This window comes from Lissotriton helveticus, chromosome 10 (assembly GCF_964261635.1).
Source record: "Lissotriton helveticus chromosome 10, aLisHel1.1, whole genome shotgun sequence".
Classification (NCBI taxonomy): Eukaryota; Metazoa; Chordata; class Amphibia; order Caudata; family Salamandridae; genus Lissotriton; species Lissotriton helveticus.
In genome coordinates, this window is record NC_136071.1 from 187,323,862 (window position 1) to 187,349,067 (window position 25,206).

General features: G+C 44.2%; 1 protein-coding gene across 7 annotated transcripts in view; it reads right to left on the reverse strand.

Annotated features, from left to right (window-relative positions):
- LDAF1 (lipid droplet assembly factor 1) overlaps positions 1-25,206 on the reverse strand; it is a 294,437-nt gene that overhangs the window by 230,782 nt on the left and 38,449 nt on the right. For all 7 annotated transcript variants that reach the window (XM_078665073.1, XM_078665072.1, XM_078665070.1 and 4 more), the window contains 2 exons: positions 22,816-22,953; positions 3,414-3,506 (listed from right to left, as the gene is read on the reverse strand). The gene's annotated coding sequence lies outside the window, so the exon portion shown is untranslated. The remainder of the gene's footprint in view (positions 1-3,413; positions 3,507-22,815; positions 22,954-25,206) is intronic.

Here is a 25,206-nt window from a genome sequence, read left to right on the forward strand (position 1 = left end):
GCAGATGTCAATGACGGGATCTACACGAGCTAACACAATGGTTGCAGCCTTGGCTCTGGTAGAATGAGCATGCAAGCCCCAGGGTGTTGCTTCTTGGCCAGTGCATCGCAGATTTTGATGCAGAGGACTATCCATTGTGAGATGCTTTCTCTCTGCACTGTCTTTCCTTTCTTGGCCCACACGTATCATACAAAGAGTTGTTCATCCACTCGGAACTCGTGTCAATATAGAATGAAAACACTGTTTTTGGGTCCAGACGGTGGAGCCTACCCTCTTCTTTGGACAGATGAGGCAGAGCAAATTAGGCAGGAAAGGTGATGTTTTGGCCTACATGAAAGGGTATGAGAAACTTCGGTAGGAAAGAGGCACAAGTCCGCAGGATCAGCATATCTGGGGAAAAGGTGGTATAAGAAGGTTGGATAGAGAGGGCCTGCAGCTCGCTATCCCTCCTGGTCTATATTATAGCCACTTGGAGAGCCTTTTGGAGAGTCAATAAGTGTAGTGGGCAGTTATGGAAAGGTTTAAAGGTAGCACACCTGAAAAAGGTAAGGACAGGTTAAGTTCTCATTGGGTCATAATGAATGGCCTATGGAGGAACATGTTGTACCCTTTCAGGAACCTAGTCACAACAGGTGACTTGAACAAAGACGGTTGGTTCGCCAACCACAAAAATGCAGAGTTGGGAGACAAGTAACCTTTAACAGTACCCAGTACAGAACCCTGCTGGGCCAAAGAAACAACAACAGTAGAACCTGAGATAAAGGTGCAGAAAAAGAGTTAATCTGTCTGGATGCACACCATACAACATATTTGTCCCAACAGCAGGCGTGGACAGTCTTGGTGAAGGGATGCCTGGCTGCCACGATAACGTCACAGACTTCAGAAAGAAGGTCGAGAGCCATCAAATGTCGCTCCTCAATCTCCACGCATGAAGGCAGAGGGTACACACGTTTGGGTACAGGACCCTCTGCTGTGACAGAAGGTCTACACAAAGAGGCAGCCTGACCGAAGGACCAATACTCGTGATCAATAGCACTAGTTACCAGACTCCCCATGGCCAATCTGGAGCCACAAGAATGACTTTGGCCTTGTTGTTCCTGATCTTCTTAAGAACTCTGGGCAGGAGCTGCATGGGTGAAAAGACATGCAGGAGACCGGTGATCCTACAGAGGTGAAAACTGTGTCTGAGTGAGAGCCGCCTTGGAAACTTCAGCATGGAAAACTGCTGACATTACGCATTCTTGATGATAGTGAGCACATATAACCAAGGCTCTCCCCACTCCTGAAAGAGACCTTGCGATACCCCCGAAGGGAGACTTCATTCATGAACCACTAGGCATCAGCAACGGAGTTTGTCCGCCCAGGCATTCAGAGATCCGGCCAGGTGTTGAACCACCGGGGAAGTGACTGGAAATGGCAGCTATGTCCAGAGATGCAGGGTCCCTTGAAAAAGAGTCCAAAACCCCATCACTCCAGGATTGTTAGAGTACTTATGTCCATGAACAACTGCACCAGCGAAGGAAGAAAGGCTTTTAATGCCAACCAGATCGCCTACAGCTCCAGTAGACTATGTGGAACCCGGACTCAACCGGAGACCAGAATCCTCTCAGATGGCCGCCCAGGAATGATGCATCGGTCACTACAGTCAACTCTGGTTGGGGAACAGAGAGGGGTTTGCCTCTGACCTAATCATGGCTGGTCAGCCATCACTTCAGGTCTTTTGCAGTTCTCCCTGAAATCTGAACCATGTCGGAGAGATTCCCCTAATACTGTGCCTACTGGATCTTCAGGTCCCACTTCACACCCAGTATATGTCAACAGGCATGTGCCACCATAAGGATGCAGGAGGCCATGAGGCTGCCATCCACATCACCACTGTTAAAGAGGTACCCTTCTCTGAAGCCACGGTAGGCGGAGAGACCAGACTAGTGTCTGGTGAGGTGTCCAAACCACTGGCATCCGCCAGATCCTCATACAATTTGTCCTCTATGTCGTGTAGAGGATGCTGGTAGCTATAAGAGTCCTCTGACCACTTCCAATTGTCACCCTCCCCAGGCCTACAAAAAAAGGCACTGGCACCGACTCGTGAGCATGGGCCCAGCAAGCACCAGCTTCGGTAATGTAGATCCGGCTCTGTTGTGGGCCAAATTATTTAGCAGGGTGGACTAAATTATGCAGCTGTAAAAACTAAACAACGTAGCTTAATGCATAGTATTACTTCATTTTCTCATGTTTACACTTGTTTACACCTGTTAACACTGTCTGTGGATAGTTTACACCTCATTAATACTAGTTTAACACCCAAATATAGCAATAAGCAACAGAAAGCTGACCAGTCAAACTTTGCAAAGGTCTTTAAATGCTTGGCAACATGTGGTACTGCTCTTTCAGAAATTTTGAACTGTGTGAACTAGAAACTATTTTGTTTTGTTAAAATCTGCAGGATATTCAGCAGATGAATGATTATGTGACAAAAGCAGCAAATCCAAAATAATGTAGAAAAATGCTGCAGCCTCACAATTACTGTAGACCTGGGTATAAGAATGGAGCTCCGGATGCCGCAGGATGTCGGTAGTGCCAGGAGAGACAGCAGTGGAGCGAGTCAACAGGGAAGATTGCGGATGCCACTGCTCAAGATCCGAGAAAAAAAGGGGGTTGGGCCCAATGGGAAAGAGGGTAGGTCGGGCCTCAATGAACAATGTAACTGGGGAGTTTACCTAAGCCTCTATTATAAATTGAACAATGAATGTTTATTGAGGATGAACTTTTTTATTGGTCTATCCTGGCATTAAATTCTGCCCATTTCTTTCAATTGAATTTTTGATTTTTTTGTGTATACGTAGACTAGACAAAAACCGTCATCAACTTCATGTGTTGCCATATAACAGCATTTTGCATAAGTGAAAAAATCAACAATATTTACAATGAAATAACCACAATAGTGAACATATAATACAATGGACAATTACAATGTGCTCATAATTTCAATAAAACATGGAACCATTATTCATTAATGGAATCTCAGTACTTAATACAAAACCAACAGTTAGAAAAAAATTTTTAGACAGTGTATCAACCCGATTCAATATCACACACACACACACACACACACACACACACAACCTTTGAATAAATGATCAGGTCGTTCAGTGCTCGGTTCACTAAAGTTAGGTTTAAGTAACTGCGAGGCAATGTCCAATGCTACATAAATCTCTCATCCGAGTAATTTAAAAAAGGTCCTTACTTTAACGCACAAGCAAGAAGGATCTTGTAGTGAATAAGGACTTTGCTGCGAATGCCAGATATAGACTCAAATCACTGCATATTCTGAAGAAGTGAAATTGATGGTTCCTCACAGCTACAAACTTCAAGCACTCAATTTCACAATAACAAAAATACATTTTTAAACGTACCCCTAGAGAATTCCAGTGTTCTACTTTCGTATTTTTAGATCAAGCACCTTTAGGCTTCTGGCAGTCGGTCCTCCACAAAAGATGGTTCTGTTTCTGTGGCAGGAGAATAAGAACAGCGAGTGTCATAAAACGACAAATAACATTTACTTACTTGAGACACACCTTTGGGTCAGAAAGTGAAGCAAGTTACTATAATGGGATTTATAATTAAATGAAAGTGTACAGATATTTCAGAACGCTATCTTTTGTTATCAGTAGGTGCATGTTGGAGGTCTTAGACATTGAGCACCGATACCTAGAGTGCGCTCCACTCAAAGAATGCAAAAAGTCTTCTCTGAGGCAGTAGGTTTTGCTTATGTAGAGGGAGAATAATGAGGTGACAGGCCCTAATGTAGACCCACTTATAAAAATAAAAGAGGAATGATGAACACCCAATCCAGCAGGCAGTAGTGTTTCAGGTAGGGGCCAGTGAGTGTGTCTTAGGACTGGTAAGCCCTTTCATGTAGCTCCTGTCCAGGGAACGAGCAGGAAGGGGAGAAAATTAAGTCACTTGGCCAGACCTGGCTTTAAAGGATGAGCAGTGGCAACCACTGCCTCACAGTCTTTCTCCCAGAGCTACAGTGCAAAGCAACAGCACAAGTAGCCCTAGATGGGGACAGATGAGTGGGACCACAATGGACTCCACTCTCTGCCTTTTTTCAATGCCTCCTTTAATCAGTCTTCTGAGTGCACTCAAATTCTGTGGTTTTTTTTAAAAAAGAAAGGCCAATGGCTGGTCAGAGATAAGAGCATAGCCGGAATTTTTTTATGAGACTACACATTCAGCTTCCGATTTGGACTGAAATGACAAGATCATATCAAACAAGCACTTAAGTCCCTTCACTGGCTTCCGGGAAAAGAACAATACAATTTTAAAATCCGGCATCTGACCCACAGCACACACTGAAGGCTGTCACCAAATTACTCTTCCTAAAATGTTTGCCACCTACCCATCAGTCAGAATATTCAGCTCTGCCAGTTAGCATCTACTGTTCACTCAACCATTTTAATGCAAGTAATTTGGCAGATCTTTCCAGCAAATTGGTCTTCCATGTGAACCTATCTACCTTTACAGCTAAGAAGGGGAAATGACAATCTCAAACTTACGAGATCCTTTAAGACCTCGCTCTTTACTCTGGCTCTTGGCTACTGAAAGTTAGTCACAACTCAAACTTCCTCCTTAATGTGATTCCACCTTCCTGCCCACTTGCATGCCTAAGACTGTTCTGCAGAACCACAAAGGCTCCTCAGGACACTTGCTCTTCAGCAAGTCTTTGTGGTCATTTGTGATCATATTTGGAGGTTATGTTATGGATATTTGTAGAGCACATGGCTACTCGAAGGCGTTCCAGCGCTAGCGGAGAGAGAGGCATGTCACAACAGCTTAATAGGAAGGGTTTTTAAAAAAACAAGTTTTCAGCAGTTTACGGAAGGGAAGGAGATTTGTTTCCGATCGTAGGTGGAGGGGGAGCTTGTTCCAGAGCTTGGCGGAAGTAAAGCAGAAGGAACGAACACCACTTCTCATCCTGTTGATTTTAGGGACCACCGCTAGGTAGAGATTGGATGAACGAAGGAGTCTATTAGGGTGGTAAGGGGAGACGATGGCTTGGATGAGGGGGAGCGGGGGCCTATCTTCCAGAAAGATTCGTGGGCAATACATAGAGACTTGAATTTTATTCTGTTCGCAGCCGGGAGCCAGTGCAGGGTTTTCAGAGCAGGCCTTGCAGAGTGGCTGTTGAGAATCATTAAAAGCATCGGTACTGCACAATTCTTGATGACTTGCAGTTTATTTGTGGTAGCCCTAAGAGCTCCTAAATACAGAGCATTTCCATAGTCGAGGTGAGAGAGGATTAAAGCCTGGACCTTGAGTCTTCTTGCTGAAAAAGGGAGGAGCTGAAGAACTTTACGGAGCATCCACAGGATGCCATAGCAGGATGCTGCCAGTGTAGTTGCCCGATGGTCAAAAGTGAGTGAGTGACTGATCTAGCCACATGCCTAGACTTTTGATCTGATATTTGGGTGTGGGTGGGGAGCCAAGAGAGCTTGGCCAAGCTAGGCTGATGTCAGAGATGGGTGAGTCGCCCAGCATCATGAGCTCTGCTTTATCTCCGTTTAGTTTGAGGAAGGAGAGTTCCATCTATTTGGTGACTCTCTCCAGGCAGGGGCCTAGACTGGACGAGGTGGATCCTGGGTGGTTTAGGGCCACCACTAACTGGGAATCATCGGCCTACGTAACAATGTCTATCCCGAAAGGGAGGACAATCTGTGCCAGTCAGCTCATGCAGAAATTGAACAACGTTGGGCTCAGGGATGAGCCCTAAGGGACGCCGCATCTAAGTGGGATTTGATCTGACGAGTTATCTCCTTCAATTACTTCAAAGCTCCTGTCCTTGAGGAAGGACTGGAACCAGGTGATGACACTACCTGATAGACCAACATTCCTCAGTCTGTGGATCAAGATGTCGTAGTTAACAGTGTCGAAGGTGGCAGTGAGGTCCAAGAGGATGATGGCCGTCGATCCTCCTTTGTCTAGGATCATTTTGGCCTTTTCATCCATTGCGAGTAATGCGGTTTCGGTCCCCTGTTGGGGGCGAAATCCAGCTTGAGCCGGATGGAGTATATTATTAGATTCAAGATAAGCAGCTTCAGCAACACTAGGAAGACTGTATCCCCTGCCTTACAAAAACATTGGGGAGGAGCGGGGTCATTGGGAGCCAGATTTTACTGAGCCACATATATTCACTAGGCTGTTCATGTCTAGCAAGGGGATTTCCCTGAGAAAGTGCTCACCAGACATGGAGTGCTCCGTAAGCCGTAGATATCCTTGGTCTTACTGGAGAAGAACTCTGCAAGTTCGTCATAGCGTGCGTTTGAGCTGCCCAGTGGAACATCCCTGACTGTTAGTTTTAGGAGGTGCTTGACCAGCTACTGGTTGTGCCAGTGTTAAGGGGGTTTGATATATCTCAAGAGAAGGGGCACAGGAAGTGGTCCGACCATGGTACTGGGACTGGGTCTCCGAGTAAGTTCCTAGCAGTTGGAGAAAACGGGATCTAGAAGATGCCCTTTTTCACGAGAGGGGCTCGTAACACTTTGCTTTATCTGAAGAGCCAAAAGATTTTGGGTTAGTTCAGTTGCTACTGGGTCTGAGGGGTCATTGAAATGCAAATTGAGATCCCCCAGTATAGTAAATTTAGTAGGGGAGTTTGCCAAGTTGCCAACAGCTTCTGGCAGAATTTTAAACAGTTGTCCATGGAGACCGGGGGATGGGCTGGGCGGGCGGTCAGGAAGGATATTGGGGACAATGCGGCATTTAAAACCTTCTTTTAGAATAATGGCAATGCCTCCTCCCCTCCCCTGTTCCCGATCTTTCCTCTGAATATAGTAACCCGGTAGGAGACATTGAACTAGGTCAGGTTCTGACTCCGCATTGAGCCAGGTTTCCATGAGAAATAGCACGTCGGGACATTCCTCTTCGAGCCAGATAGAAATTTGCGTGGCGTGTTTGTATAAGGATCTGCAGTTAATAGACAGCATTTTGTAGACTGAGGAAGAGGCAGTGACCTGGCGGGGTTTAGGTGGAGGAGGTAAAGTATAAGAACATTGAAGACAAGTCAAAATGTCCATAAGTGTACGAATGGAGTGAAGGCAATTCTAACTAGGAGATATCTTCAATCTCCTGGGTAACTCAGGGGAGTATATGTGGTGGTGAGGACTGAAACCGGCAGGGGGGTGGGCCTCCGGCCCCGGACAGATGAACATGCGAAGATAGGCTGATATGCGCGCCCGCTGCACGTCAGCGCCATCAGCTAAGTTTATACCTGTAAACCCTAATGGGAGTTGGAGGAAGATTAGAGCGTCTCACCTCCAAAATGGCCACCGTATAGTGGCCCAAGGGAAGTGGGAAACACCCACTTCTTGGAAAGGAAAAAGACCAACTCCCTTCACTCAAACAGCAGCCTTGCTGCTGCAGTGGACCGGGGAGCAGAGCAACAGGAGACCGATGAGGGGTGAGCAGTTTAAAGTGCATGCAGCAGGGAAACAAACAGATACAATTTAAACAAATCTAAAAGTTAGCCACAGTAATTGTTAAAAAACACGGAAAAAACAGGATAAAACAAGTTTTGAGTGCACGTTAAAATCGGAGCGAATGACACCAGCAACGATGTGTGCACTACCTTCTCTGAGCTTATTCTGAGCTCCATCTTCCGATAGATCCATCCTTGCTGGCTAATTGCAAAGTACTTTCAATAAGTAAATAGTTTTAACCTATTTGTTAAAGAGCAAGCAAACCTTGCTCACACCCTGTTACCTTGCCCAGAGCAGTCTGGCTTTACTTGGAGGCAATGTGTAAAGAATTTGTGCAACTCTTCAAACAGTGAAAACACCACACAAAAAGGATCCCAAACACGGTAAGAATTATAGAGCTTAATTGAATAAATAAAACAAGACTAGACAAAAATCCAATTAGTAGAACTGGAGATATTGAATTTTAAAGTTTTTAGTGATAAAGTGCACAAAAAAGCACAGGGAGCTATTGGGTGCATCTATTCACATCGGACCGGGACAAAGTCACAAGTGCAGGCTGACTGCAATGAACTGCAGAGTGGCTACAGGGACCCACTTAGGCCCGCTGAACAGAGTACATTTAATCCTGGTTGTGGAGCGATGCGTGGAACCAGGTCAAAGATGCGCTGCTCAGTCCAAGCAATGCGGAGAGGCTGAGATGCAAGGTCTTGTTGCACCATTGTAGAGGATTCCGCAGACTAGACTTGCAATGCGAAGTCTGCTGTCAGGGATGCGGCGGGCAGCTAACGATGAGTCGGTTCCTGGGCTGTGGATGTGCCTAACCGCCAGGGAGATGTGTTAATTCTGTGAAGATGCATTGGGTAATGCAGGTTTTTGTGACAGGCCCAATCAACTCAGTAGCGGTGATGCATTGGGTTTTGCTTGGGGATGCGCCGCTCAGCAGAGAAGATGCACCGGTTCTGCTCGGGATGCGCTGTTCTATAAAGAAGATGCATTGGTTTCACTGGCAAGCACCCTAGGCCTACTTCCTAGACTACAGAACTGGGGTGGCACCACTTGGCAGGGAAGACTCACAGATGGCAGAGTCCAGGTACCAGATGTTGGGAAGCCTGTTATGTCCCTGAGGCTTCAGATGAGGAGACCAGTCAACTAGCCCTAGGGGTCACTCTGGGTTTTGGGTTCATGTGATGCAGGTCCAATTCATCTCACCCACACAAGAGGGCAGCAGGTCAGCACAGTGCAGTCCAGCACAGTGGATGTCCTTCAGCAGCACAGAATTCAGTCATCCTGGCAGAGTATCCACAGGTCCAGAAGTGTACAGAATGGTTGGTACCTGAGGTCCTTCTTTTATACACAGTTGTGCCTTTGAAGTGGGGGGGAGCTTTTAGAAGCATAGCTCTGAAATGTGCAGATGCCCTGTCTTTCCTGCCCGGACCCCAGCCTAACTACAGGGGGTATGCAGCCCTTTGTGTGGAGAAAGGACATAGTCTATTCAGGTGTAAGTGAGGCTGGGCCCGGCTCCTCTCCCCCATCCTGACAGTGATGCCCCACTCAGACGCACCTAAACTCTCACTGTATGTTGCTGTCTAGCAGGAATACACAAAGCCCAACTGCCAAATACACCCAGCCATTGGACCAAAGACAGGTACCAAATGGCTAAGTCAAGAAAATGTCAACTTTCTAAAACTTGGGGTATGGCGAATTAGGCACGAGTAAGGGGGCTGCCTGTTTAAAAGACATGAGTCACGCAGCTTTGAAACACATAAGGGTTAGATAGTTTTGGGAGAGAACGAGGGTAATTATTGCTTTAAATTAATCATTGTTTATGAGAGCACGAGTGCTAACATTTTATTATTTCACTGGTGTTTAGGAGAGTTTGTTAAATAACAAAAATGCACAAGGTTATGCATAAGCTAATATTAATGGTGAAATGTTTCACTTGTAGTTACCCCTGAGGAAGGACTCTTGCAGTCCAAAATGCATTGGGTGAAATAAAGAACATGCCATTAATGAATTATGAGTTTGTCGTGTTTTTGATAGAGGTCCGGATGGTCACATCATCAACACTTGAAACTTGGAAAATTGCATGATAGTTTACGTGTGGATGAAGTGGTGTTGAGCTTCAAAAGAGGAACTTGAATACAAGCATCGATGAATTGACTGAAAAATTGATTAACTTAAAATATTGTGCATTTGCTCATCTAGCTGTGTAACTGGTTTAGGGGCATAAATGTCGCCCCCTTCATTTTGATGAACTTTCTAAAACTGCCATTTTTAGAATTGTTATTTAAAATTTGACTTTACTATAAGTTAGGATTTTAAATTCGATTTCCAGAGACACCAAACTTGAGCCAGTTAAGTTATATCTTCCCAATTGGAAATTACACTTATAAAATGTAATAAGGTAAGCTCAATGTTATCCAATTGGAAATGCAGGCCTTGTATTAGTGAAAAACAAATTTAAGAGTTTAGATTAAATGCAGTTTCAGAGACCCCCTAACTTGGGTGGCAAACAGCTCCTGTATCAGTGAATGGGTGCGTATGGCAGGACTTGACTGAAGCGGTTTGACAGTAGTTCCATGCTCTGTTCTGCGTCCCATATCCTGAGCGAAGCCCTGAGTGCCCCATACTGTCTCTGATTGTACCTTTAAAACCTGGTCCCTTCGTATCCCAATTGTCTTTTTCTGACACAGCACCCGGTGACACCTCTAGGCCCCTATACAGATGTCAGCCCCAGACTCCCTTTGTGCAACTTGTACCTGCTGTCAACCACCTGAGTATTTCTTGCCATAGGACGTCCCTCCCTTGGGCCAGCTGCACCACATAACCCAGCCTGCAGGAAGATCAAGGAGCGTCCAGCTTCAGAAAATCAGAAATATTTACACACTTTACCAAGGGAAAGTTTTCCTGACTTTGCCGTTAAGTGGGCGAAATAGAAATGTACCCCAGCCCATTCATTATTACTTCACAGACTAGAAATCACTGCAAATGTACATCAGATTTCAAGCTCACCAAAAGAAACAACCTAGTCAGAGTGACAGCGTGGATGGAATAAACTTAGTAAATGGATCCCACTCTTACACTGAAGGGCCAAAAGCATCAGGAATGGAGAGTGGCCAAGTATGATACTGACTTGGAGATTCAACCTCTCTTTATTCACCCAGTCGTGTCTCCTTTTTTCACATTGCAAACAATACTTTCATCATATTTCAAAACATTAACAAAGAAACCATCAATAATAACCTAATTATCTGGGAAGAAGATGTGGCCTTGCCTCTATAGCTGCATCTCTTGGAGCTCAAGACCCAGGATTGAATCCCTACTGTTGGGCTCAACGTCTTGTGATTCTAAGCAAATTATTATGTGACTACAAAATGTTCAACATTTTCTTGTGCTCACGTAAATATTACTAATACCTTTGGGCCAGCTATATAAAACTGCTAAATAAATAAGAAGATTTTACAGGCGAGAAAGCAATAGGATGCGTGACCAGCTGGCTGCCTTCCAGTGTGGCTTCAATGAAAACAAGATCTCTGCACAGATGAAGATATGCAGAATGAGGATTTTGAGTTTTGACTGGGAGAAGGAAGACTGATGCTTCTCCAACATGGCTTAATCAATGTAAATAACCAAATAGATCAAAATTAAGAATAATTTGAATAACACTGTGCGACAACCCTGCTGTGAAAGGCATTTTTACGACCTTCCTATATGTACTCAAAGGCAGTTATTTATGCTGTGCCTTTAACAGGTGAACGTTTATCTTTCTTCTACCCCCGACAAGGTTACCGTTCTGAGGACCCTAACTGGCCGTCAAACTGGTCTTGGAACGAGACGGACTACGGGCCGAGAAGTGGGAACCAGGGTGACTGGGGTTATGGAACTAACCAAAGGAGCAGGTTCCAGGAAGATTGGGGGCAGGAGTATAAAAACCGGGGCGACTGGAGCATTTATGGCAGGAGAGCACAGCAACCCCCACACAGGGAACCATGGTCTGGAATACCAACTTTCAACAGCTACAGCTGTTTAGAGATGGTCGACTGACCATCACCACAGATCCATCACATGATCCCTTTGTTTAATAACAGAGTCCCAACAAACAACTCAGTTAACCATTTTAAAAGTAACATGCTTAATAAAATTCACTTTGCATTAAAAATTGGGCCATATGAAACCTCAGTGACGTCAAAAATCCAAATTGAGGTAAACCTGACACAAAAGTCGCAAAGTCCTCTTAAGACTCATATTAGATCGTCAACAGCGTCACAAGGAACACAAGAGGCGCAGGCAAACGTTCCAAACTTGACATCTGAATTACAACCTAGTCAACCTGAAGAAATCGGCGCTCAGAATATCCCAGCTGTTGCAACTCCAGACAATCATGACAAAGAGGGTGTTATTTTGGAATGTTGCAGGACTAGCGACCAAACACTCCGAAAAAAGTTTCCTCGAATTGGTCAATTCGAATGACGTAATCTGTCTCCAGGAGACGTGGCTCAACAACCCAATTCATCTATTGGGCTATAAAACATTCTTCTCCCAAGCAATAAGATCGAAATCAGGGAGAAGCAAAGGAGGCCTAACAGTGTATATTTCCAACCTCTGGCCGTGTCGCGAAATAATTCCTATAAAACTACATCAGAACTATCAGATCATTAACCTCCAAGGAACCAATCAAGAGGTTTACACTATCATAAATTTCTACAATAACATGAGCCCTATGGAGCTGACCAATACCTTAAATGAAATACTCAACCTGACCAATGATCTTAAAGCAAAGCACGCCAAGGACTCACACACAATAATTTGGGGAGGAGATTTCAACCTCCACATATGTAACAAAAGTGACACCTCCATTTGTGGGATCACAGACGAACAAGGAAACTGTCTAACTCATTTTTCCCACACTACAGAAGGCAATAACTTACAGGCGATTATCTCCGAACTAGACATAGGATTTGCCAACATGATAAAAACGCCAATAACCCATTTCACTCCAACTTTTCATGGCAGAGGATTCGAAACTCTAATAGATTATATACTAATGTCTACCAACAAAGCTGTGCGTATTAAGTCCTTCGACGTGCACAACAATGCACTCAGTGATCATTTCCCAATAAGATTGACATATCAAGAACCGGATTACAGAAAGAAATCAGACAAGGACTATCATGGAATGCTCAACCAGGAAGTGCTAACTCTGGATAGATTAAATGGCTACACCCTTAAATGGAGTAATATAGACCAGGATTCCATCAATACAAGAATAATTAAAATATGTAGAAACGAAATAGACAAGTGCTTAGATCCCCTCGCCTCTTCTACAGAAATCATGACCAACTACAACGAAATTGTGAAAAACATAAGAAATGAACTAACCAAGCCCAACAAACAAAATCAGAAAATAAGAACGGGATGGTTCAACGCGGGATGTACAAAAGCTTATTCCGATTTAAAGAGAGCCCTAGCCAAAAAAGAAAGAAACAGAGGAGAAGTAATCAAATTAAGGAAGGCTTATATGTCAGCAATAAGACAAAGAAACAAGCATTGGAAATGCAATAGGTCTCGCAGCATTAGAGTTAGTGCTTTTAGAATTGTTTATGGGTTTTTTTGTAAATCTTTAGCATTTTTGTTTCCTGTAGCCAATGCTAAAGAATTAAAAAAAAAAAAACATAAACATTTCTAAAAGCTCTAACTCAAATGCTCCGAGACCTATTCCACTGTGTGAGGGTGAGGGGTTGAGGGTGAGTGAGGGTGAGTGAGGGTGGGTGAGGGTGAGTGAGGGTGAGTGAGGGGTTGAGGGTGAGTGAGAGTGAGGGTGAGGGTGAGTGAGGGTGAGTAAGGGTGAGGGTGAGGGTGAGGGTGAGTGAGGGTGAGTGTGAGCCATAGGTACTACGATCCTACCAGACGGGGACCTGCTACAGATATTCTGCTAAAGAATAAACGAGGGAGCACTCAGGGAAGTCTTCGAGGGATCATTGAGCACACTGGAATCTAGTGTTTGTTTTTCTCTTGGGAAGGGTATGGACCAGAAGTTATGAGTTGTTCAGTTAACTAGCTGAAGAGGTTTTCTACGCTATGAAACGATGTTTGAAGGCCGGGGTGAGGGGAAGTACAAGGTTTACAATAAAATGTGGTGCCCAGTGATTGAAATCGAAATTTTGAAGTACAGGTACTCCTTGTTACAGAGTACCTATTTGGTACTGAGATGTGTCAGTACTCTCTCATTAAAAGCATCGGAGCAGTGCTATCCCTTCTAAATGCAGTCTTGCCATTTATTCCCCTGACTCTCAAATGCTTAGGTGTTCTATAGCGTTCGTAGGTATTGTTCACCGTTCGGTTTTCCTTAGCACTTTAAGTTCTGAGTTAATATACACGGAGCAGTTCTGTATGTGCAGGTAATGAACGCTGGCTCCCATGTCTGTAAACTTGTTTCTCGTCACTAAACTTTGACCCAGTGAGAAGCAGAAAAGTAAGACAATAAGAAGGCAAAGATAGAAAATAGTGCTGAAAAAAAGAGAAATATAAACAATGAATGCGGCGCGAGACTTCACATTAAACGCGGCCGCAATTAAACATCAAACGCCGGCCACGAGACTTAACACTAAACGCGGCAGTTAATATATTACACAGTATGCACACGGAGCAGTTCTGTTTGTGCAGGTAGTGAACGCCGGCTCCCATGTCAGTAAACTTGTTTCTCGTCACTAAACTTTGACCCAGTGAGAAGCAGAAAAGTAAGACAATAAGAAGGCAAAGATAGAAAATAGTGCTGAAAAAAAGAGAAATATAAACAATGAATGCGGCGCGAGACTTAACATTAAACGCGGCCGCAATTAAACATCAAACGCCGGCCACGAGTATACATTCGATGCGGCAGCAAATATGCTTTAAACGTGGCCGCAAGAAAAAAAGCAAAAGACGCCAGTAATCAGGAGATTGCTTACGTAAATACGCTGCATCTATGGGAAGAAATATATTGCATGAGGGTATTTGTCTTCTATTGGGCCTCAGTAGGTCGTGGTGATTGTGATGGTGACAGTTACACAAACAAGCTCTCGGCATTGCGTGGCGGGAGGGGGCGGGGGGAACGTCGAGGGCAGGCAGGATGACTCAGGGGAGGGGGCGGAGCGGGGCAGAGCGGCATGGCTGCGGGTGTTTACAGGACTCAAGGGATTATCTCAGATCTGGAGATATATTTGCATGCGCATTGATAGGTTGCGAGACCTAAAAAGCATCAACAGCACTGCAGTGACATTAGGGGCGCCACTGAAGTTAATATTGTAACGTTGGTTTTTCCCGCTGTCCACTGACGTCCATCTGGAAAGATAGCTCTGTGGGATAATGCGCGTGTGGCAGACAACAGTATATTCTTACAACCAAGCCTCAAGATGCAGCTGGTTGGCCCAGCCTCTCCTCCTTCCGCGGTCAAAAAAGAAGTGCTACTGTACTGGGTGCTTGCAACACCTGCCCTGTTCGTCCTGGAAACTAAAACTACAGGGCGGAGATGTGTACCGAGGCAGTAAGGTTCGTGTAGAACTTGTTATTGAATAACACCCGTCCCGAGGCACAGGCGGAAAGTTTAAATGCGCTCATTTTAGTTCTTATCACAGTACATAAATCACAATGCAATGCGTAGCTGGAGATGACAAATAATAATTAATGTATAATTTAAGGCAGGTGCCCCGGTAGCACAAAACTGAAACTAACTACTTTTGATGTTAATATTCTCATTTATTTCGGGAAACTCAAGTAGAAGTCTTGGCAATTCTGGGTTGACTTGCGTCCATTTCAAAATTATAAACATGTTATATTCATTATTATCACGGTAAGATTTTTTTTAATGTAGCTCTCGTCCTAATCGTATGCTTTTTAAAGTGCTAAACTAACAGGAACCGGGTATCGGAGCGCTTAAAGAGCGCCGGTACCGGGTTTACTTCGGAAAACCCACCACGCAAACAATTCATCAACAGTCTCGTTTCTCTCTGACCTCATTGATAATTGCATACATTTAAAACACAATAACTTCATCGGGCACGAGAGACGCCATTGGCTACTTCAGTAGATATCCCTTTAAATACAGAAATAAACTTTTAAAGAACTGCGGTCATGTGTGAAACATATAAAAGAAACGACCGACAGCCGTATGAGGATGTGTCAGCATTTCACTTTATTTATCCAAAGACGCATTAATGAAAACTGACGCAAACGAAAATCTCCTGTGAACGGTGTGACAGAACAGCGCCGGCCAGGCTTGTAGTGCACGAGCGCATTGCCCTGCATACATTAAACCCATGGGTTGGGGTTGAGTTGTCTTTGCAAGGCTATAGACAGAAAACTTCTCAACCTTGTGCTCCTATTTTATGTTTTCAAAACCAAGGAACGGTGCGGATTTATTAACATTTATTTAACGATGTTTTCAGATCTGGTTAAGAAAAACGCTCAATTATGAAACAACTTCCTGCCTCAGAAATATTATGGTAAAAATACCGACCGCCAGAGTATTGTGAGGGTTAGTATAGATGTATTATTCTTAACTGTCTAACTAGGAGATGTAATGTCAAGGTTCCTATATGCGGAGGTAAGTTTAGTAACCCTTTAATTACCGATATATAATTCCCTTCACAGCATTCTGGCAGTCAGCACTTTTGCCACAATATTTTGGGCGCCATTATTAAAAGCTCTGTATTGTGGTAGGAAGCCGCCATGCCACAGGCCCCGGGATACACCCCCAGACACTTTCGGAGGCTCTCGAGCCGGGCCCTGGGGAGCTCAGAGCTATTAACACGGCTGGCACAGGGTTCGTCCAATGGGGCGGCCCTGGGCCTGCCCCCCCAGGAGTCTGGTAATTAGGTAAGCATTGCCACCGTGCATGGCACGCGGGCTAGGGAATAAACTCACACTAATTAATGTACTCAGCTTTCCGAAAATGAGTGTGATTAAGGGACTCTCAGAGGAACGTCGGAGCAGACAGCGGGACAGTGAGCCGCGTGCTCGAAGGAAAGTACACAAATACACGTTTAAATGGATATAAAGCAAGGGATAGCGTGCCAAGGTGCACACTAGCTCAAAGGGAGGGTAATTGGCTTGCAGATGTCACCTGAACGCTGCGATGGCTTTGTTGAACAAAAATGCCCTTTTTCGGTAACATGTTACATTTTACACTACATGCATCTCGCATGACTCGAAACAATAACAATATCTCGTGCTCATTTACATCGCTGACGCAACTTCTTAGAGTAGGGGGGGGGGGGGAGGAGAATGAAGACATTACCTTAATGCACATTGCCTGGGATAATGCAGAGCGGCTGACGGAAAACAAGCTCTCGGCATTGCGTGGCGGGAGGGGGCGGGGGGAACGTCGAGGGCAGGCAGGATGACTCAGGGGAGGGGGCGGAGCGGGGCAGAGCGGCATGTGGGTGTGAAGAAGCCGGGCCTTTGAAGTGAAGCTAAGCTTCACTTCAAAGGTGTCGGAGGAATGCGGGCGGCTGTGCACGCGCTTTTAAGCTCAATGCACATGCGCATTGAGCTTAAAAGTCACGGGCACTGCAAGGAATCGCCACGATTCCTTGCAAGTTAGATAAAGAGTCGATGAGCCCCTATAGTCTCGCTTGCTCGATGCGCATGCGCATCGACAGGCGAGACCTAAAAAGGACTTAAAAGCAAATCTTTGGACCCAACTACTAAAAAGTAGTACTCTAAAAGACAGCGCAGCATTCTGGAAGATAGTCAAAACTCCTTTTTTAACAGGAAATAATGACGCCCCTTGCTTGGATGTTGCCATCAGTGCGCAGGACTGGGTACAACATTTCTCAGGGGTTTTCTGTGACGCCGAATCTACAGATCTAACTTCTCCGGATCCTCTCCCGCTGGTGAAATATCCAATAGCTATTCATTTTACAATCAATGAAACATCAAAGGCTATAAAGACTGCCAAAACAGGCAAAGCACCAGGTCCAGATTCGGTCCCAATGGATCTTTATAAACTCCTACCTGATCTCTGGTCCCCCCTTCTTACTAAGGTATTAAACGCGGCAAAGGACACAGACCTCCCCGATTCATGTTCTACTTCGATACTTGTCCCCATTTTCAAGAAGGGCAACAGAGATAGTCCCGGCTGTTATCGTCCCATCTCCCTCCTGGACTCGATCGGTAAAATGGCAGGGCGCATATTGCTTGATCGACTCCAGGAGTGGTCGAAAGAATCTGGCGTACTCTCAGACCTACAGTATGGGTTCAGGGCAGGACTGAGCACAGTGGATCAAGTCCTAAATTTAACACTACTGGCCGGCAAATACGTCAATGCAAAAAGATCTTGCTTACATTTGGTTTACGTTGACCTTACAGCAGCGTTTGACTGTGTGGAACATTCAAAACTCTGGTCAATAATACTGCAAATGGGGATTGAATCACCAATAGTCGATTTTCTTCGCGAATTATACACCGGAGCCACGGGAAAGGTCAGATTCGGGACAGGCGGTCAACTGACAGACAGCTTTTCAATACAGAAGGGAGTCAGACAAGGGTGTGTGCTGGCCCCTTTCTTATTCACGCTTTATACTAACGGCCTTGAGACTGCAATGTTAAAGGATGCAAAAGATCTCCCAGAAGCCGGTCGTCGGCAGATCCCTGTACTACTATATGCCGACGACGCGGTAATTCTTGCCCGAACACCAGTCCAGCTCCAACGGACTTTAAATAATTATTGCTCTTTCATGACCAGTTTAAACCTAAAAATCAACATAAAGAAATCATATGTGATGCATGCCGGTACCACGGGGAAAAAGGTAAAGAAAATTTACGTGGACAAACTACCCCTTGAAAGAACAAACACGTACCCCTACTTAGGTATCACTATTGACGAGGCATTCAACTGGAAGGAAGCACTCAACTCTCGAAAATTGTCCTTTATAAGAGCAGTTGGTGCTTTAAAGGCCTTTTCTCTTCGCCTCGGTAAAAGACCTCTGACCGAGATGATTAAGATATATAAAGCTAAATGCATAAGTACAGCCACATTCGGAGCAGGGGTCTGGGGAACGACAAACGTAGAACAATTACAAAAAGTCGAAAACTCTTTTTTTAGATTTTTACTGGCCGTCCCAAGAAGCACAACTACGTATGGATGCCACCTTGAACTCGGGGAGGAATACATATCCGACATTATCAAAATTCAACCGATCATGCTATGGCGCAGAATATGGGCAACGGACGAATGCCAGCTTACAAAAATAATAATTCAGGATTGCTTGAAATTAGACAATATGATAAAGATAAAATGGCTGGCATACGTGAAATCTTTTTTTACAGACATTGGGTTTTCGAGATTTTTTGACGACCCCATGTCAGTAATAGACATATCCAAAAAAGAACTAAAAACAATCTGTATGTCGCATCTATCTCAACTACGGATGTTGAGTGAAATAGGGAAACCATCAGTCCAGCATTGCCTACTAATTCAGTTGGTTCCGACTATTCAACAGTACTTGCAGTATGATGTAACACAATATGAAAAATTCCTTCTAACCCGTTTCAGGTTCAATTTATACCACTACCTGGTTTTATTTCCTAAACAGAACGATTGGACCCATACCGTTTCAGCGTGTCCCTGTGACTTGATCTCCACAGTCCACAATTCATGTTCTCTTTTTTTGCAAATTTTATACGCCACTACGCAGGCGATGGATAACACCAATATTAAAAGTTTTAAAAATTTGCAGGTGTCGTCCTGCCCACTTGGCATTACAATTTTTGGAAAATAACCTGATGACAAAATCTGTGGCACAGTATCTTAAACTGTGTATTAGGCACCGAACTAACCTATGAACTGTGACCGAGTACTTTTTTTCTGATATGAGAAGGACTTCTAATAATACGCTCTCAAAGTACCGTTTGGTAAAGAAAGTTCTGTGTTTTTTAATATTTATTCTGTTTTTATGTACTTTTATGGCTTTCAAAAAATGGAAACCGAATAAAGTTGATTTGATTTGATTTGACAGGTGAACCATCGAGTGTCAAGTGAAACCGCCTGCCAAACAGTTATTTTTTCATTGCAAACGCAATAAAAAGCAACCTTGGGGTGATAGTTGAAAAGTAATACAGACTGCACATGCTAGTGAGCAAGCTGGACATTTTCTGGGACAGTTCGGGGTGGGGGTGGGGCCTGTTCTTATATAAACCGTATTCATGTCTCGGCTCACGCATAAGCTCTTAAGAGGCATACATGTTTCTTGGAAGAGACGAGACCAGGCTCCAAGTCTGCAGGTCACAGGCCACGGCACACAAAGCAAAAGCAAAATCCAGCCATACACAACGCATGCCCTCCTAATTAGATTCAGGGTATTTCTTTATAGAATACTCACAACTTGATGACATGTCGTCGGGTTACATTTTCACAGGACCATGCTTAAACTTTGTAACTCTCACCCTTACCCAAGTCGTCATGGGATGGGATGGGATCAATTAAGGTTGCTGACCCAACTCCACTCTGACACGACTTGGGAGAGGGTGGGGGTCAGGTGAGAGGCAGCACTGATTGGCATACAGCACCGGGCAGTAAAGGGCTCCTTGGGAAAAGTGGAGCTGGTGTCCGTCATATGGGGGTGAATCCTGAAGAGCCCCAAGAATGGAAAAGGGAGCCCATATGTCAAACTAGACTGTGTGGCATATGAACCTTCGAGTTAGTGAGAGTCAGAGAGAGACAGCCAGGCACTGACAGTGTATTATGAAGCAAGTCACTTTGCCATATTTATAAATATAGATGGATGGTAACTGAGATTACCATCCTCGTTATCAACCATGTAAAGAGTGTGGGGGGGGGGAGACATCAAATATTAAGACCTCACATGTTTATCAGGTATATCATGAGTACATTTAAGTGCATTATGAGATTTAACAAATGAAATTTTGAGTTAGGGTTGTGTCAAAAAGTGGTGCAATCCCGACGCAAAATCTGGGCCTCAACTAATACATTTTGGATTTTTAAACTATACCACATAGAAATTGGCGACAAGGAGAAGCAAGGCAATAGATCTGTTCGCTTAATTGGTTGAAAAGTCTGCAATTTAAAATATTTGATTGGATTAAGGCATCTGCTGCTGAGATGGCCAGTAAATCTCAGGGAATAGTAGTACTGGTGAGATAACTCTGGAGATTAACGTACTTGTGAGAGAGATCTGCGTTTTGTGAAGTCCCAAATTTGAATTAAAGTAGTATAGAAGGTTAATGTGTCTCCGGCTAAGCACTTCATGTAACATGTAGATGACAGATATGTATTTTATGTAGGAAGATAAGAGGGTTACTGCTTTTAAACACAGAGATCCTTTTGTTACCTGTAGTTCATAAATTGCAATCCTTCTATTATAGCAGAGAGAGATATGGACGTGTGATTCCTACACCTTGTAACCCTGTCTCATGTCACTCATCTTGCACATTGATTTACACACTTACTTGATTTATTGTCAATATATAATGTGTATGTTTTGTATAGAACTCCAACACCCTGCATTGGGATGCGTAGCACTTTAAAATAAATAAAATAGTGCTATTGAATATTGTTAATTGTGTAAATACTGGGAAGTCCAACGCACCTGGCATTCTTATTGTGCATGCACTTACATACATGGACTGAACAAAGTCAAAAGCATGCCACACTTAAGTACCTGTGAAGAAATAATAGTCTGTGTGCCTTTGTTTCCCCTCAGTGGCATCTACATTTAAGTGTGAGGTTCCAGGCCGCCTCCAGTCAGGCTATTCAAACGAAAGAAGGCTTGATGGCCCCTTAACTTTGGCCGTTTTATTCAGCCAGCTGGAGGTGAAAAAAAGCCCCCTCACCGGCTAAACGTTGCTGCTGGGAATGGAAAGCAGACAACGTACAGGCGCTGCTGAACGTGTCCTGGTGTCTGAAAAGTACACTGGGACATGTTCAACATAATTCTATGCTGCTCAGCTGCTTGCAGGGTAGACGGTGTCCACCCCCTGAAAATAGTGGGTGGACGCTGTGTACCCCCGATTTGTGCACTGTATGAAATCTTCTAAGGCTACTTTGGGTAGACTACTGAAAGATGGAGTAGCTATGGTTTATGCACATGCTTATCATACATTTCCTCAGTCTGTTGAGGGTAGGTGAACGAGTTGGTGGTCACATCTAGTAGACCATACTACTTGGACATCACTGGATACTTTCATTGGTATACGATTGCCCAACAGGAGGCGTGGCTGCAACCAATTTTGCTATAGACATAATGCAGACAGTGTCACTGAAATATAACTTGCCATGTTTGGTATCAAAATCACAGATATGTATCCAACATCGTCTGTAGTCCATTGAGAGTCAATAGCCTAAAAGCAACCGTTGAGTCTTTAGTAGTAATTTTATTTAGTACAAGCGGAGTCAAGAAAGAGAGATGAGGTAATACTCTAATTTATTATTCCAAGCCCTACTCTTCTTCGGCCCAGAACTTGCTTCTCTACATGCCTCTTACAAGAATAGCTTGGCTTCAATTTGGGGGTAGAACCTAGGATATCATAAGGATAAAATGAGAGCTCTGAAGTCGTCTGCAAATGGCTAATCCGGTCCAGATGTTTTCGGGGCATTAAGGTACTGAAATTATAATCGGATAAACACACATACGTACCAGAATGCTCTAAAAAAACTGGATTGGATGAGCTACGTATGCCTCGAATTCAGATACCAGAGATCTCTGATAAAGTATAAACAGGATGACTGTTTGTGAAGTATGTCCAAACTTTGTTAAGTAACGGGACACGGAGAAGGAACATTTAGAGTAATAAGGATCGGCAGTAAGTAGTCAAAACATCGCAGGGGGAGCAGGAACTCAAGTAGGGGCGGCTAAGGCGTTTAAACATGTCTGTGTGCCATCTTGTACGACGCGTAAAAGTTAGGAATACCTTGTGTCTTCCTTCCACTATTAAGTAATCCGTTGAGACGGGAAGTGAAAAGGCTCAAATATAAGTCTATTTTTAGTAAAACTGCTAGAATTATCAATGAAGGCTCCCCGAGATTTTTTAATTTTGAATCTATTCATAACATTTTCATATTTCAGGTTTTAGAGCGGCAGGTGATGAAAACATCTGCCTGCTTTAAAATATGCCATGGAAAGTATCAGGGAGAAACGTAGAGGAATCCACATGAATACTCACTAAACGCGGCACTCTGCAAAAAATAATAACGTTTAACATTTAATGTGTTTCTGTAGAGACAAGTCATTTCACTCGGAAACCTGTCTTCACTGGCCGAAAACAAGCGGAACATCATATCTGTCTACAAGATGATTCGTTAGACCGAGCAAGATGAAGATAACGCGTATGTGGACCTTACCCTGCATTTGCAGCCTCTGGCTTCTTCCTGATAATCCGGACCAGTCATCACAGAAAGCAACTCCTTCTCTGGAGGGCGTGCTGCAGCCGTTTCTTCCTCCCCGAACTGTGTAACCGCAGTTTAGCTGAGAATTCCAACCTAGGAGAGTAAACATCGACGAGGGGAGGGATGAGTGCAAACCGAGTGGCCATCTTTAAGCGGCTTTATTGCTGCAGCCACACGAGCATAATGAACACACTTGCAATCCTTTTTCGTAATTTTTGACAATTTGTAGTTTCACATACTTTCAATACAAATATTCGATAATATAATAATATATGCACACTTTTATAAAGGACTTGAATGCAGCATAAAGCAAATCCGTTTGATGATAAAACGGCTACGAAAACGTTTTAGCCACAATTTATGAATTGGGTTCACAGTGAGATAAGTTTGTTTGAGCTGGAAATGACGCTGTTTTAAAGTTACTTCCAATTTCTAGTTCAAAAGAAAGGACCGCCCCCTTTCTATGTCTAATTTTCTGCAAGAATTCAGGTTTGAAATGGAATTTTGCGAAATAATCTATTGGCGAAAAGACAAATAAAACAGGACTGTAAAAAGTAGTCGAGAAAGTTTCTAACATTTACAGAGTGCGGATGTTGATAGTGTGGCTTCAGACCCAGATGACATCACTAAACATAACTCATATGCCCTAAGTGAGTGAGCTTTGTTTACTGCGGTTAGCCTTCCTCTTCCTAATGCTGGTGTACTCAGTAACTACTGTAGCAACTGCTACATTATGATTTCTGTCTTTGCATTCCTAAAACGTTCAACAGAAATTTTTTCAAGGGGTTTGTTTTTTGGAACGCTGAAACATTATTGCCTCTCCCTTTCCACTACTAGTAATGGAAAACTTTCAAAAACTCGAAATAAAAACCTAATTGGAGTAAGGAAACTCCTTTAAATAAATAAAGGATCCACATGAATAAACCTCTGACCTAGCAGTCCATCCTCAAAAAAGCTATTGGGTTGCCCTTGAGGGCGAGGCAACTGTCATTGATTTTCCCTGCTCATGCCCAATATGTGATGTATAGCAAACCCATGGCAGGGAAAATGTGGGGTGTCCACTTTGCAGTCCTGTGTAGTGAGTTGTTCCACCGGTGGCTCCTTTCACAGCACAGAGATCTCTACCTGGCAGCCAAACGGGGACCACTAAACAAAGTGGGCTGTCTGCTATGGTCTAACAAAATCAGGTAAGGTTCCATCGCTATTCTCGCGTCACTTAACTGTAGGTCAATCCATCAATCAATCAGTTGATTTGTACAGCGCTTCTAATCACCCACAAAGCTATCTAGGGGTTTTCAGGGTGCAATAGGCTCAGTCGAAGAGCCACGTCTTGAGTGCTTTTAGGAATTCCAGTAGAGATGGGGTGGTACAAAGCATCCGGGGGAGGCTGTTCCATGCCTTCGCTAGGAGAAGGATTGTCCTCTGCTTGTACTTCTTTAGAGGGGGGGGGGGCAATCGATAGGGAGGTGGAACAGAGTTGTCTGGCAGGTTGGTGGAAAAACAGACTGGGGTAGGCCGGTCACATGTTGTGAAGGGCTTTGTACATGTGGGTCAGTGGCTTGAATTGGCATCTCTTCTTTACAGGAAGCCAATTGAGTTCCTTGAGCTGGGTGGGGGTGTGGGTACACAGGGGGAGGTTGAGGATGAGTCTGGCTGCAGCATTCTGGATGGCCTGTAGTCTGTTGAGGAGGTGTGTGTCGAGATGCCGTAGTCAAGGTCTTTGGCGTAATCAAGTCTGCTTTTGACGAGGGCTTGTAGGACGTAGAGTCTGATGTTGGTGGGCAGCCACTTGAAGATCTTTCGTAATATACACAGAGTAAAGAAACAGGCTGAGAAGACTGAGTTGACCTGGGATTTTATGGTCAGTTTGCTTTCACGGATGATGCCGAGATTTCTGCATGATCTGACAGGGAGGCTGCTGGTCCTATTTCCGCAGGCCACCAGGCATCGTTTCAGGAGGTGGAGGTATTGCAGAAGATCAGGACTTCTGTTTTGTCTGTGTTAAGCTTTGGGCAGTTCTCTCTAATACAGTCGGCAATGCTTGTCATGCAGCTGTGGAATCTGGCTCTGGTGGTAGTGGGGTCCCTGGAGAGGGAGAAGATATATTGAGTGTCATCTTCATATGAGATGGTGTTGAACCCGTGGGAACGGACGACGTTGGCCAAGGTAGGTGTTGAAGAGGGTGGGGTTAAGGGATGAGTCCTGAGGGACCCCACAGGTGATGTCCTTAGGTTTGGAGGTGAAAGGAGGTAGGCAGACTTTCTGAGTTCTTCCTGTGAGGTAAGAGGCGATCCATCTGAGGGTGTTCCCTTGGATATCGATGTTGGGTAGTCTGGTGATCAGCGT